This window comes from Nycticebus coucang, chromosome 18 (assembly GCF_027406575.1).
Source record: "Nycticebus coucang isolate mNycCou1 chromosome 18, mNycCou1.pri, whole genome shotgun sequence".
NCBI classification, from domain to species: Eukaryota; Metazoa; Chordata; class Mammalia; order Primates; family Lorisidae; genus Nycticebus; species Nycticebus coucang.
Window position 1 is genome coordinate 23106895 of NC_069797.1, and position 14382 is coordinate 23121276.

Sequence of the window (14382 nt, forward strand, 5' to 3'; positions counted from 1 at the left end):
CAAATATCCTGCCTGATAAGCGTGTCTTTGTATACCTGACAAAGATAGTTTATGGTAGTAATGTTCTGTGCAATGAGCACCTGTCTTTATATGATTAGGGGCTCTGGGGCAGGCTGTATCAGTTTGACTTCTGGGAGGTCTGGAGATTGAGTAGATAAAGTCATTCAGGTGGGCGCTCCACCCTTACATGACTAACCTGCAATAAAAACTCTGAACTCCAAGGCTTGGGTGAGTTTCTTTGGTTGACAACATTTTGAAAGTGTTGTCACACATTATTGCTGAGAGAATTAAGCACTGTCTGTGATGTAATTTGGACAGGAAACCAGAAGCTGGTATCTGGTCTCTCCTGAACTCTACACCATGTTGCCTTTTTCCTTTGCTGATTTAACTGGTGTCCTTTCATTGTAACAAACTGTAGTTTTTGGCCAGGGCCGGGTTTGAACCTGCCACCTCTGGTACATGGGGCCAGCACCCTATTCCTGGAGCCATAGGCACTGCCCTCAATTGTAATAAACTGTAATGAGGTCTTGGAACAAGTGGAGCAGAGAGAAAGGGACGGAAAGGGGAAATGGGAGAAAATCTTGGGTGGAAGCTAGCCAGGGGGAAGAGCCTTCTGGATTTGGTGAGTCTTTCTAGTAAAGCATTGAACCTGAGATGGTCTTGGTGACTGCTTGGTGACACAGGGACTCAGGCAGCAAAACCCAGAAAAAGCTGAATAGGCAGATTTCAGCTTGTGCTGGATGCCCAGCAGCTCACAGGATGCCCGTCTTCACCTTCATCCTCCCACTAAAGACTGTCCCCTTCTCCTTTTCAGACAACACTGAAAGAAGAATTAAATATACACTATTTTTGCTGTATTCTCAACATTTCCCCCTTCTTATTCAACTTATGATGCTCCCCAGTCTTTTTTTTTTTTTTTTTTTTTGAGACCAGGTCTTGCTCTTGGTCTGTTGCCCGGGGTAAAGTGCAGTGGCGTCATCATAGCTCACTGTATCCTCGGTCTCCTGGGTTCAAGTGATCCTCCTATCTCAGCCTTCTGAGTAGTTGGGATTACAGGCATATGCCACTATGCACAGCTAATTTTTCTATTTCCTTGTAGAGATGGAGTCTCACTCTTGCTCAGGCTGGTCTCAAACTCCTGGCCATAAGTGATCCTCCTGCCTTGGCCTCCCAGAGTGCTGAGATGACAGGTATGAGCTGCCGTACCTGGCAGTCACTCAATCTTAAAAGTTTGGAGTTGTCTTTGTTTCCCCATCACCACGTCACCATCTTCTCTATTTCACTCTTTCCATCTAACATTTTTTCTACAAAATAGTCTTTTAAAAACAAAACTCAGGGTCTTAGTATACATTACCAGTTGTATGTTTGGCAAAGAGTAGCAGAGACTCAAACTAACAATGGCTTACACTTAATTTAAACTTATTGCTTTCTCACTTAAAACACCAGAGGTAGACATTCAGGGTTTCTAGGGAGCCTGTATAGTCACCTGGGACCCAGGCTGATTCTAGCTTACAACTCTGACTTTCCTAGGGTACAGCCCCAGCCTTTAGGAGCAAGATGGAACTCCAGGAATCACAACCGTGTTCCAGGCAGGGAGTGGAGGAAGATCCATCTGCCTCACCAGGAAATTCTCCACAAGCTGCCACTTCCATTCATGTCCCACAGGCCAAGGGTTAGCCACATGGCCACCCCCAGCTAAGGAAGGTGAATTATACTCCCCCCAACATTTTTTTGGAGACAGTATTGCTCTTGATCCTAGCTAGAGTGCCGTGACATCATCACAGCTCACTGCAACCTCAAACTCTTGGTTTCAAGCCATTTTCCTGCTTCAGCCTCCCAAATAGCTAGGATGATAGGACCATGCCTAGCTAATTTTTCTCAGAGCAATTAGATGGGGAGGGGAACACTCATTTTTTTTTTTTTAATAGAGATGGGGTTTTGCTCTTGCTCAGGCTGGTTTTGCACTCCTGAGCTCAAGTGATCCTCCTACTTCAGCCTCCCAGGGTGCTAGGATTACAGGTGTGAGCCTCCATGCTTGGCCCAGGAATTATAATCTGTACTGAAAGCAGCCATATGCCCAGCTAAATCTCCAGAATTCTAAGAGGGTGAGTGATATTGAGGCAGGCAATTACCTGTCTCTGCCACAGTTGTCTTCACACCTTTGTCTTTTTTCTCTTTACCAGGGGCCATGCTTCACTGCCATATTTACCAGCAGAAATGACTTGTCTGGTTTGGTATGTTAATTGTGAGCTTACTTATTATAGGCTATATACTTAAATACTGCTGTAACAATACAATATGCATGTTTAAACATATACCTTGATATAAAAATAATTAGGAAAAGATCTAGAGACGACAGATTAGTCCATATTGAAATGCAGAGCTCTGGCTTGGTGCCCGTAGCTTAGTGGCTCGAACCCACCGAGGCAGGCGGGTTCGAACCCGGCCTGGGCCAGCTAAACAACAATGACAACTGCAACAACAAAAAAAAATAGCTGGGCATTGTGGCAGGTGCCTGTAGTCCCAGTTACTTGGGAGGCTGAGGCAAGAGAATCACTTAAACCCAAGAGTTTGAGGTTGCTGTGAGCTGTGACACCATGGTACTCTACCAAGGGTGACATAGTGAGACTCTATCTCAAAAAAAAAAAAAAAAAAGAAAAGAAAGGAAATGTAGACCTCTGATGTAAGACACCCTATCTATGCAAAGTGGCAGCTGTGTCAGGTTGATAGGTGCCTCAGACTCAGCTTTTCCTTTCTCGCAATCCACTTTCCTGGCCACAGATGGATTCTTGTTTGTGGGTTCCTGGCGCCACCTGATGCCCAAGGAGAAAATTGCCTCTTTATCCTCAGGCAGGGAGAAGACACCTAAACTTATTAACAAATCTCCTTCTCTTTCAAGATTAAGTTTACTTAATTCCACTTCAGATAATATTTTCAACATAAACACTGTTTCTTGCTCCCCTCTTCTTCCAACTCTTGTCTGGTATCTCAAGAAAATCTCATCAACAGAGGCTGCCGTGGCAACTGCCCGTATCCAGGGGTACCTCCTACTCCCTGGCAGGTACTAAGTGCTTTTTGTGCACAGTCTCAATTCTCATAAGAAGCCTGTGTACTAAGATCATCCTATTTCACAATAGAGGAAACTGTGATTCAAGATCAGGGCACTTTCCCACATATGTCAAACTAGTAAATGGCAGAAGCCCAAGGCGAGTGCAGGGTGGGCTCCGAAGCTCATGCCTTACTGGTGATTCTTAACCCTGGAAAGCTCCTTTCAAAATACCAGTGCTTGCCCCCCTCTCCATTTAATTGATCTGAGGTAAGGCACTGTGTTATAAACTGAATTGTTTCCCCCCATTTATGTTAACTCCCAGTGGGACTATATTTGGAGATAGGGCCTTTAAAGAGATAATTGAGGTTAAAGGAAGCCATAGGGTCCCCAACCTACTATGACGGGTGTCCTTATAAGAAGAGGAAGGAGCATCAGGAGTGCATGCACAGAGAAGAGGCCACGGGAGGACGCAGTGTAGAGGTGGCTGTCTGCAAGCCAGAGAGAGGATTCAGGAGAAACCGAGCCTGCCAGCACCTTGATCTTGGACTTCCAGCCTCTAGAACTATGAGAAAATAAATTTTCTGTTCGGTCCCTTGGTCTGTGTGGTATTTCTGTGCGGTACTTTTCTGTGCTGTCGTAATAGACTAACAGGCATAGATATCAGGGTTTTTTTAAGCTCCACGGGTAATTCTAAGGTGCACTTAGGATGAAAATCAGGGTAAATCTAAGCTGCATTGTTAAATTTTGTGGTAAGCCAAGTAGATAGCCCTAAGAGAAAAGGCAGCTTTGGATCCTAGGATAAAAACAATCTAACAACCTTTGGAACTCTTGAAAAAATGCAGAAAGTCCCTCAATAACTCTACCTGCCTTCTTATTTTTTTTTTTTGTCATTGTATTAACCTCATCACTGAAGATAAATAGAGTATTTCTTACTCATTTTCCCTTTGTTCTGTTTCATTTTTTGAGACAGACTCTCACTATGTTGTCCTGGGTAGAGTGCCGTGGCTTCACAGCTCACAACAACCTCCAACTCTTGGGCTTAAGTGGTTCTTTTGCCTCAGCCTCCCAAGTACCTGGGACTACAGGCGCCCGCCACAAAGCCCGGCTATTTTTTGTTGTTGTTGCAGTTGTCATTGTTGTTTTAGCTGGATGGGGCCAGGTTTGAACCCGCCAGCCTCAGTGTATGTGGCTGTCGCCCTACCCACTCAGCTATGGGCACTGCCCCTTTGTTCTGTTTTTTTTTTTTTTTTGCAGTTTTTTGGCTGGGCCGGGTTTGAACCCACCACCTCCGGCATATGGAGCCAGTGCCCTACTCTTTTGAGCCACAGGCACCACCCTCCTTTGTTCTGTTTTGTGACTAGTGTTACCAGAAGATTGTTTTTACATTGCTCATTGCAAAGACTTGCTCTTTTACTTGCATGTGGCTGGAAACACATTTTGGTGGGTTGTTAAGAAAACTTACCCAATTCCTCACCACATTCCAAGCAAATATATTTTAGGTTTCAAATAACCAATGTAAAAATGGAATTTGGGAGCACATACTGCATGTGGATTTAAGGATGTCCATATATTTATGTGTCTTGGCATATATTTACTGAAATATTATTATCCTCAGGGTGAATTTCACCTTTAGGGCTTCCTATGTTACTTGGATACTGAATTTAAATTTGTAGGATTGTTCCTCAGGGTTGAAGTGACTTTTAGATTTAGTGATTCCCAGATGCATCAGAATCACCTGGATATTAAAATGTTAATACAAAGAGCTGTGTCCTCATCTTGGACTTCTAAATCAGTCTCCTGAGCTGGACCCTGGGGGTCTGGAATCTGTATTTCACTCATCAGGGGCCCCACCTTACATTTGTGTGATATTGCTGGATGCATTTTATGTGACATTGAGCAATTTTAGAGCATGTGATATAAAAGTCACTTTATGCACACAACATGAAATAAAGCCAATCCCCTCAAATCAACCCCAAATTTCAAAAGTCACAATTTGAAAGGTCGGGGAGGAAATTGTAAATAATCCACACTTTTCATGCTAATGTTGATGAACTCCTGCCTCTATTGTGAGTACCATGAGAAAGTGGCAGTTGTTTTGCTCTGCTCTGAGTCCCCTCAGGTGGTGATGTTGTGGATCATGCCGTCATTTTAAAATGTACTATTATGTCACAGCCAGGAGGGATCCAGAGAGACATGACTAATAAATGCAATGTGGTATCCTGGATAAGATCTTAAAACAGAAAAAAGATATTAGGTAAAAAACTAAGGAAATCACAATGAGGACTTCAGTAAATAACAATTTATCAATTCATTAATTATAACAAATATATCATATTGATGTAAGATGTTAATAGGGGAATTTGGCAGTGGGGTATATGGGATTCTCTGTATTACCTTTGCTATTTTTATGCAAATCTAACTGTCCTAAATTAAAATTTTATTTAAAATAAATAAAAGGATTACAAAAATGGCAAAAGTATTGTTATAATTTTAAATGTTTTCATATTCTATAGTATCATCCTTGTGTTTATTAAGCAATGGTGCTAATATTTGCACTGAAAAATACACGTAAAAATCTTTCCATACAATGGGAGTAAGATGTAATAAACTCCATGATTTTTCAACAACTGCTGTGATACTTTGTAGTACACATTTAGGGGAGCATGCGGTGAAATCATAGGGATACTGAACATAGCCTTAGAGCACAATGAGTACACTGTAGGTTCATGAGCCACACGACGGCATCACCCACTTCGTATTTATTCCTACTGGGGAAATTGTCTTAAACTATGTGATGTCTTGGGAAACGCAGTTCTTATTTCTTGACAGCTATGTACTTGGTGGTTTACACATCAGGCATATGACGGGGAAATATGGCACATCTCATCGTCTCCATTTTCAGATAAGGGAAACAAGAAGTTAAGCAACTTGATTAAGCTTCCAGAAATAGTAAATGGCAGAGGCAGGACCAGATCCAGGTCTTGTGATGCTTAATCCAGTGCTATTTCTACCCCTCTGCAGCAACAGTCCCTGTTGTAAGCAGTAGAGCTGGTCCTTCACCCTTAGAGGGTATGCCAGCCTCACCTTCCTTCTTCCTATCAGAATTCCACTTTTGCTTAGGTGTCCATGTCTTGTTTGGAACACGTGAGCTCCAGATGGCCCTTAATAGTCTAACCAGAGGTTCTCAATCTTGTAGCACATTGGAATCACCTGGTTTTGCCTCCAGAAATTCTGAAATATTTGGTCTAGAAAGCAGCCTAGGGATTTTTTCCCTAAGACTGTGTTATCTTGTTTAATGTTGCTATCAAAGAACAGAAAAGGACCTTCCTTTTCAATCTATGTTACATGAAGTTGTGGAGTTTTGATTAGATACCATTTTTGCTGATCTTATCCAGAGAAATCAGAACACTTTCCCCTTTGAAGCAGATATTGGCTTTGGGAAAAACCCTTTGGGTCTTCTCAACAAGGTAGAGGTTATACATCTTAAGATACAAAAAAGAATTCATGTGTTAGATGATTTTAGGGGACGTGGGCTAGTCACACAAGCTGAGAGCTGAAACAATGTCTGAATGTAGTGTGCTGTTGTTCTGAGTAGAGACTAGAGGGGTGGAATGTTTTTTTGTTCTCTGAAGAGGCTGAAATGCCCACTGCATTGCATCATTTAGTACTTAGAATTTGTCAAGAGACGAAAGCCCCATTGAATTGGAAAAGCCCTAATACAATCATTTATATCCCTCTCCACACTGCCTCGTCTCCTCAGCTTCTGTCTTCCCATCATCCTAACATTAAGCAGTGGTTATTAGAATGATGGAAGATGTGACCTACTTACCCAGTTTGGAGATGTTTGTCCATCTCTGCCAGTGATGCTATTTTTCCCCTTGTGGGCTCTGGTGACTTTCAACAATTGCCCATTAGTGCTGGAAATGGGCCCAGATTCTTCTAACATTTTGGCACCAAAGACATTGTCTAGAACAGTGTGTCCTCCCTTGGGTCCAGCACTAATAGGTCAAATCACATACATAACCAGGAGCGGAAAGAGTCTAATTTTAAGCATCTGTAATGTATAACTTTATACAATTGCTTACTCAGGGATGGCTCCATGAAAAAATAAGGAAATAGCAGATGGAGTTTAAAAAGTGTGTCCAGAAAGAAAAAATAAAAAAGTGTGTCCGGTGAGACAAGAAAGAAGAGGAACAGAAATTAAGATGGATTTGAAATGTCTGCAAACTTCAGGTCCTTAGACTGGTTGCACACATACTTACTTCATCTTGATTCCATTTGCGAATACCCTTGTTTATTTAGAGTAGGCTAACATTGCATAGGCTAGCGTTCACTGGCATCCTCATAGCCACAGCAACCTCAAACTCCTGGGAAGCAATTACCTGCCTCAGCCTCGAGCGTAGTTGGGACAATACTCACACACCACCGTGCCTGGATAACTTTTTATAGAGATGGGATATGGCTGGTCTCAAACTCCTAACCTCAAGTAATCTTCCCATCTTAGCTACGGCTAGGGTTACGGGGGATGAGCCACCATCCCCGACCTGAATACCCCTATTTTAAGTTTTCTAATATTCCTGGTCATCAAGGTCAAACAATCTCATTTACCAGTCATTTGGTTGTTACTTTGTGTTTCACTGACCTTCAGATGTTATATAGAAATTGTGGTTTCTACTGTCAGCCAGTGTTCCCCACCAAATCCCATGAAAAAGTGAAATTCTGGTTAACTATTGATCTAATGTGATATAAGGGGCTCTGGAAAGTCATCGGCTACATTTGCTCTTCTTACTACTTTTACCTTATGCCTAAAATTCCTGCCACTTTTGGGCTAAGGTACTGTTTCTGGAAGGCCACTGTTAAAATTCCAGGTAATCTAAAATTTTTTTTTTAAAATTAAAAAAATTCAAGGTAATCTCAGAAGACTTTCCACATAGGTGTTTATCAGTCAATATATGCAGAACCTCTCTTGTCTGCACTGTGCTACAGATGCAATCTCTGAGGGCAGGGCAGATTCGTAGCACTGGGTGGAGAGATGGAAAATATTTTTACAGGAGAACACAAGCTACAGGTCAGCTTAACTCAAAAATGCTGAGTCCACTGGGTGAGGTGGCTCACACCTGTAATCCTAGCACTCTGGGAGGCCAAGGTGGGTGCATTGCCTGAGCTCACAGGTTCAAGACCAGCCTGAGCCAGACTGAGACCCTGTCACTAAAAATAGCCAGGCGTTGTGGCGGGTACTTGTAGTCCCAGCTACTTGGGAGGCTGAGGCAAGAGAATTGCTTAAGCCCAAGAGTTTAAGGTTGCTGTGAGCTATGAGGCCACGCCACTCTACCAAAGGCGACAAAGTGAGACTCTGTCTAAAATAAAAATAAAGAAACAAAGGTACCTTTTGGTTTGAGAGAGACCCTAAGGTATCATCATAGTTATGGTTTGCAGTGGCAAGGGGGACAAGGGCAGCATTATGGGCAAGTGTGTGGCATAAGGGAAAACACAGAATGGATAGTGAGCAAACAGAGTGTGGGAGATGGTAAATGGATTATGTTAGCCTGAGGGGAAAGGATGCATCATTGAGAAGGAATCTTGCTGGAAGACTGAAAAAAAAGTTTTTTTTTGTTTTTGTTTTTTTATTATTATTTTTTTAATTTCAGTGTGCTTGTTCATTCTTCTTTGTTTGAAGTACTCCTTTTTTGTCGATTTTCTTCCTTCTCCTGGGGTGCTGGCTGTTTTTGATGTTGTTAGTAGAGACGGGGTCTTACTCTGGCTCACTGATGCTCATACGGGTCTTAAACTTGAGCTCAGGCAATCCACCCGCCTCAGCCTCCCACAGCGCTGGGACTACAGGCGTGAGCTACCACGCCCAGCTGAAAAAAAGTTTTTTGAAGTTTTTTTGTGGATGAGTCACGTCTTGAGCTGGGAAAATAACACCATGAAAAAAGTTAGATCCACACATTTACTTATTTATTTATCTATTTATTTATTTATTTGGAGACAGTTTCACTTTGTCACCCTTGGTAGAGTGCCCTAGCATCATAGCTCACAGCAACCTCAAACTCCTGGGCTTGAGCAATCCTCTTGCCTCAGCCTCCCGAGTAGCTTGAGACTCTGTCCTAAGCTTTCACCCTGGGTAGAATGGCGTGGCGTCACAGCAACCTCCAACTCTTGGGCTTAAGTGATTCTCTTGCTGCAGCCTCTTAAGTAGCTGGGACTACAGGCACTTGCCACAACACCTGGCTAATTTTTGGTTGTAGTTGTCATTGTTGTTTGGGGGGCTAGCTTCGAACCCACCGGCTCTGGTGTATGTGGCTGGCACCTTAGCTGCTTGTGCTACAGGCTCCAAGCCATGCCCAGCTATCTTCTAGAGATGGGGTTCTTGCTTTTGCTTAGGCTGGTCTCAAACTCTTGAGCTCAAGCAATCCGCTGGCCTCGGGCCTTCCTGAGATTACAGGTGTGAGCCACAGCACCTGGCATGAAAGACATTGTTAAGTGAAAGGCATGTGACATTATGTCACAGAAAGACAACTACTGGGTAATCTCTCCTTTATATGGAACCTAAAAGAAATAGAAGTGACAGAAGGAGAGAGTAGAATTGTGTTTACCAGGGGCTGGGATGGGGTGGGGGGTGATAGGCTGGGGACATGTTGGTCAAAGGGTACAAAATTTCAGTGGACAGGAGGAACAAATTCAAGAGAGCTACTGCATCACATGGCAATTATAGTTAACAATGTATTGTATTCTTTTTTTTTTTTTTTGTGGTTTTTGGCCAGGGCTGGGTTTGAACCCACCACCTCTGGCATATGGGACCAGAGCCCTAGCCCTTTGAGCCACAGGCGCTGCCCGATGTATTGTATTCTTGAAAATCTCTGAGAGAGTAGATTTTAAGTGGTAAGCATGTGAGGCAATGCATACGATGATTAGCTCAACTGAGCCATTCCACAATGTACAAGTATATATATTTCAAAATATCATGTTGCACACAACAAATATATACAACTTTTATTTGGCAACTAAATTTTAAAAAATAGAATACAATAGCCAGGTATTGTGGCCAGCACCTGTGATCCCAGCTACTTCGGAGGCTGAGGCAAGAGGATTGCTTGTGCCTAAGAGTTTGAGGTGAGCTATGACACCATGTCACTCTATCAAGGGCGAGAAAGTAAGACTTGTCTTAATAACAACAGTAAAATAGAATATGAGTCATTCTGAGCAGCCTTAAGCTTCTCTAATCACACTGGGAGCTTATGTGTCCCTGAATGTGGGAGACAATGGGACTTCATTTTTCTCCCAAGTTATTTTCTCAAAATAGAGCCTCAGAAATATTTATGTAGGACTGCCTTGGCCCCAGGATGTCATGTGTGAATTCACACTAACTAGTAGCAGCTGCCTGTTGTGCAGGGTGGGGCCGTAAGACACATTCAGGGATTGGAGAAGTGGGCAAGAGCATGACTACATCTGGTTCAGGGGTGTCTTGCAAGTACTAGCAATTGTGCTAAATATTTTGCTGGCCTTGTGAAGACTCCAGACCCCTGGTGAGGAGCCAGCTTTCTTCTGCTTTGTCTTCTGATTACTTGTTCCTTCGTACCCTCCTCTGTTGCCCAGTTCTAGGACGGCATACCTACCACCACGTCCAGTTCATGTTCTGGAAGCCCAGCACTGACTCCTCTTCTAGGGCAGCCTTTTCCTCTTTGTCACCAAACCATGAAATAGTTATTGTGAGGTGCTAAGGTTTCAGATGCTGTTACATTTTATCTCATGTGAAAGAAGCAGGCAGTTTCACTTAAGAGAGACATGGGACCTTACAGGATCCCATGGGCACTTCTTAGGCTTAGAAGATTTGCCTAAACTAACTAATACATGCCCACACAAAAGAAAAACCCAATTTAATTCAAGATGGGGGGGAATGAAGGAGGGAGGAGAGGGGAAGAGGGAGGGGGATTGGTGTGCTCCCACCTAATGGGCACAATGTAAGGGTATATGGCATACCTCCTGGGTGTGGGGACACAATTGTAACAGGGACCTTACCTAACTATTGCAAGCATTGTAACCTAATCGTTTGTACCCTCATGCTAATCTGAAAAAAAAAAAAAATGTACACACTTATAAAAAAAAAAGAATTGGCCAAGAAGGATCTACCATTCAAGCACAGTAATAACATGACCTTGCTGAGTCAGGTTCAGAATTGGTTGCTCTGGCCTCCTTGGTCAGATGATCTTTTAGTCACAATGGAACCATGATCTGATAAACTCATGATAAATTGAAAACATCACAAGTCGAAGTGTATTTTTTTTTTTTTTTTGAGACAGAGCCTCAAGCTGTTGCCTTGGGTAGAGTGCATGGCGTCACAGCTCACAGCAACCTCAAACTCTTGGGCTTAAGTGATTCTCTTGCCTCAGCCTCCCAAGTAGCTGGGACTATAGGCATCCACCACAAGGCCCAGCTATTTTTTGTTGCAGTTGTCACTGTTGTTTAGTTGGCCCAGGCCAGGTTCTAACCCACCAGCTTCAGTATATGTGGCTGGTGCCGTAACCATTGTACTACGGGCACCAAGCCTAAGTGTATTTTATACACCTCACCTACTGAACCTCATAGCTTAGACTAGCCTACTTTAAACGTGATCAGAACACTTACATTAGTCTATAGTTGTGCAAAATCATCTGGCAACATAGTACATTTTAGAGCAGGGGTGTCCAACTTACGCCCGTGGGCTGCATGCTGATTTTGTGGGGACTTTTTTTGCTTATCTGTAGTGTCAGATATCACAAGCAATATGCATGGACCTTTTTTTTGCTAATCAAATTTCATTAATGTTTGCGTATTTGATGTGTGGCCCAAGACAACTCTTATTCTGATGTGTAGCAGAGAAAAATTAAAAAAAAGGTTTGAAACCCCTGCTGTACAGTATCAATTGTTTACTCTTGTGATCACTTGGGATCTTGAAGTTGTATTGTTCTGCCTATCACCAGCCCAGAAAAAGATCAAAATTCAAAATATGTATTCTAATGAATGCATATCACTTTCACACCATCATAAAACCCAAACTCCCAAGTCTAACCATCATAAGTCAGGGACCATTCATATAGTTGATAACTAAAGAGTGGGAAGTTGCCCTTTTGCTCTATTTCCTTACACCTTCATGGCTGGAGGTGAAAGGGAGAACACTGAGGGCCTAATTGAGCCTTGATTCAGTTTTAGCAAGGTGGGTGTAGATCTTCTGGTTATTTCTTACAGAATCCTAACAGTATCTTACACTTAAAATGTTTATTAAAGTTGGAGAGGACACAGTTTGCAGACACAGTTCAGTAATACTTGGAATATGGTCCCCCACAGATAACTGAAAATATGGTTTTTGAATACTAGGCCAAAATCAGAGTTGTAAACTAATTTGAGAGATGATGTGGTCTGAAGTATAAGAAGGGAGTGCAGCCAGTGCTTGTAGCCCTCCCTCTCACATCTTCCCAGATAGATGAGAGTAAGAGCAATATGCCTTTTATTTTCCATGTATTCCCTGTGTGAATATAGGAGGGTGGTCACAATTCTTACCTATCATTTTTTCCCCAAGAGGAATACAACTGTTCATGGTTTTATAAGCTTGATTCTATGGACACTCTTGAGTCTGTCTGTAGACCTTGAAGCATGAGCCTCTGTCCATACACATCATCGCACACACAGAAAATGGGTATAGTATTTATGGACCATATTACCTGGTCTCCTTCCCTCAGTAGCTTCCCATTGCTCCAGATGGCAGCTAAGGTGCTTAGTGTAATCAAGCAGATGGTGGGCAGGGAGTAGTCAAGAGGAAATGATTTATCCTTTTCATTTATAATCAACATATGATCAAATGAAACACAGTCAATGCTGGGGTGAATGATTCCCAAACTTTAGTGTGCATCAGAGCCCTAAAGGGTTTGTTAAAACACAGACTGTTGAGTTCCAACTCCAGAGTTTCTGACTTAGGGGATCTGTGAATGGTGCCTGAGACTTTTCTTTTCAATTTTTGGAGACTGAGTCTCACTTTGTCTCCCTCAGTAGAGTGCCATGGCCTCATAGCTCAGGGCAACCTCAAACACTTGGGCTCAAGTGATTATCTTGCTTCAGCCTCCCTATAGCTGAAACTACAGGGGCCCACCACAATGCCCAGCAATTTTTACAGATGGGGGAGCGTCTCTCTCTGGCTGAGGCTGGTCTTGAACCTGTGAGCTCAGGCAATCCACCTGCCTCGGACTCCCAGAGGTGCTAGGATTATAGGCGTGAGCCACTGTGCCCAACCCATTTCTTTTTAATTTTTGAGAGTCTTGCTCTTTCAGCACAGATAGAGGGCAGTGCTGTTATCATGGCTTACTGCAACCTCAGACTCCAGGGCTCAAGCCATCCTTCTGCTTCAGCCTCCCAAGTAACTAGGACTATAAGCACACACCACTATGTACAGCTAATTTTTCTATTTCTAGTTGATACAGTTTCAGGCTCTCCTTGAACTCCTGAGCTCAAGCAATCCATCCACCTCAGCCTCCCAGAGTGCTAGGATTACAGGCGTGAGCCACCATACCCAGCCAAGAATTTTCACTTATTTCTTTTCTTTCCTTCCTTTGCTTTCTCTCTTCACTCTTCTCTTTTGAGACAGAGTATCACTCTTCTGTTGCCCCAAGGCTAGCGTGCCATAGCATGAGCTTAGCTCATAGCAACCTCATACTCCTAGGTTCAAGAGATCTTCCTGCCTCGGCCTCCCAGAGTGCTAGGACCATAGATGTGGACCATTGGCCAGGCTAAGAATTTTTTCTTTCTTTCTTTCTTTTTTTTTTAGATAGAGTCTCATTATGTAGCCCTTGGTAGAGTGCCGTGGTTCTTCAGGCCCCATCTACTTCCAACCCTGTCTGGCCTTTCTTTTCATCTTCATGTCTCCTATTGTTGCTTCTTTTCTACCATCTAGTTCTTTTCTTCTCTTTTTTTTTTTTTTAGAGACAGAGTCTTATTTTGTTGCCCTCGATAGAGTGCTGTGATGTCACAGCTCACAGCAACCTCCAACTCTTGGGCTTAAGCAATTCTCTTGCCTCAGCCTCTCAAGTAGCTGGGACTACAGCTGCCTGCCACAATGCCCGGCTATTTTTTTTGTTGTTGTTGTTGTAGTTATCATTGTTCTTTTGCAGGCCTGGGCCGGGTTCAAACCTGCCAACCCCGGTGTATGTGGCCAGTGCCCTAACCACTGAGCTATGGGCCCTGAACCAAGAAATTTCATTTCTAACAAGTTCCCACATGATGCAATGATGCTGATTTATAGAACACATTTGAGAACCACTTACCTATGTGATCAGTTGTTTTTTTTTTTTTTTGAGACAGAGCCT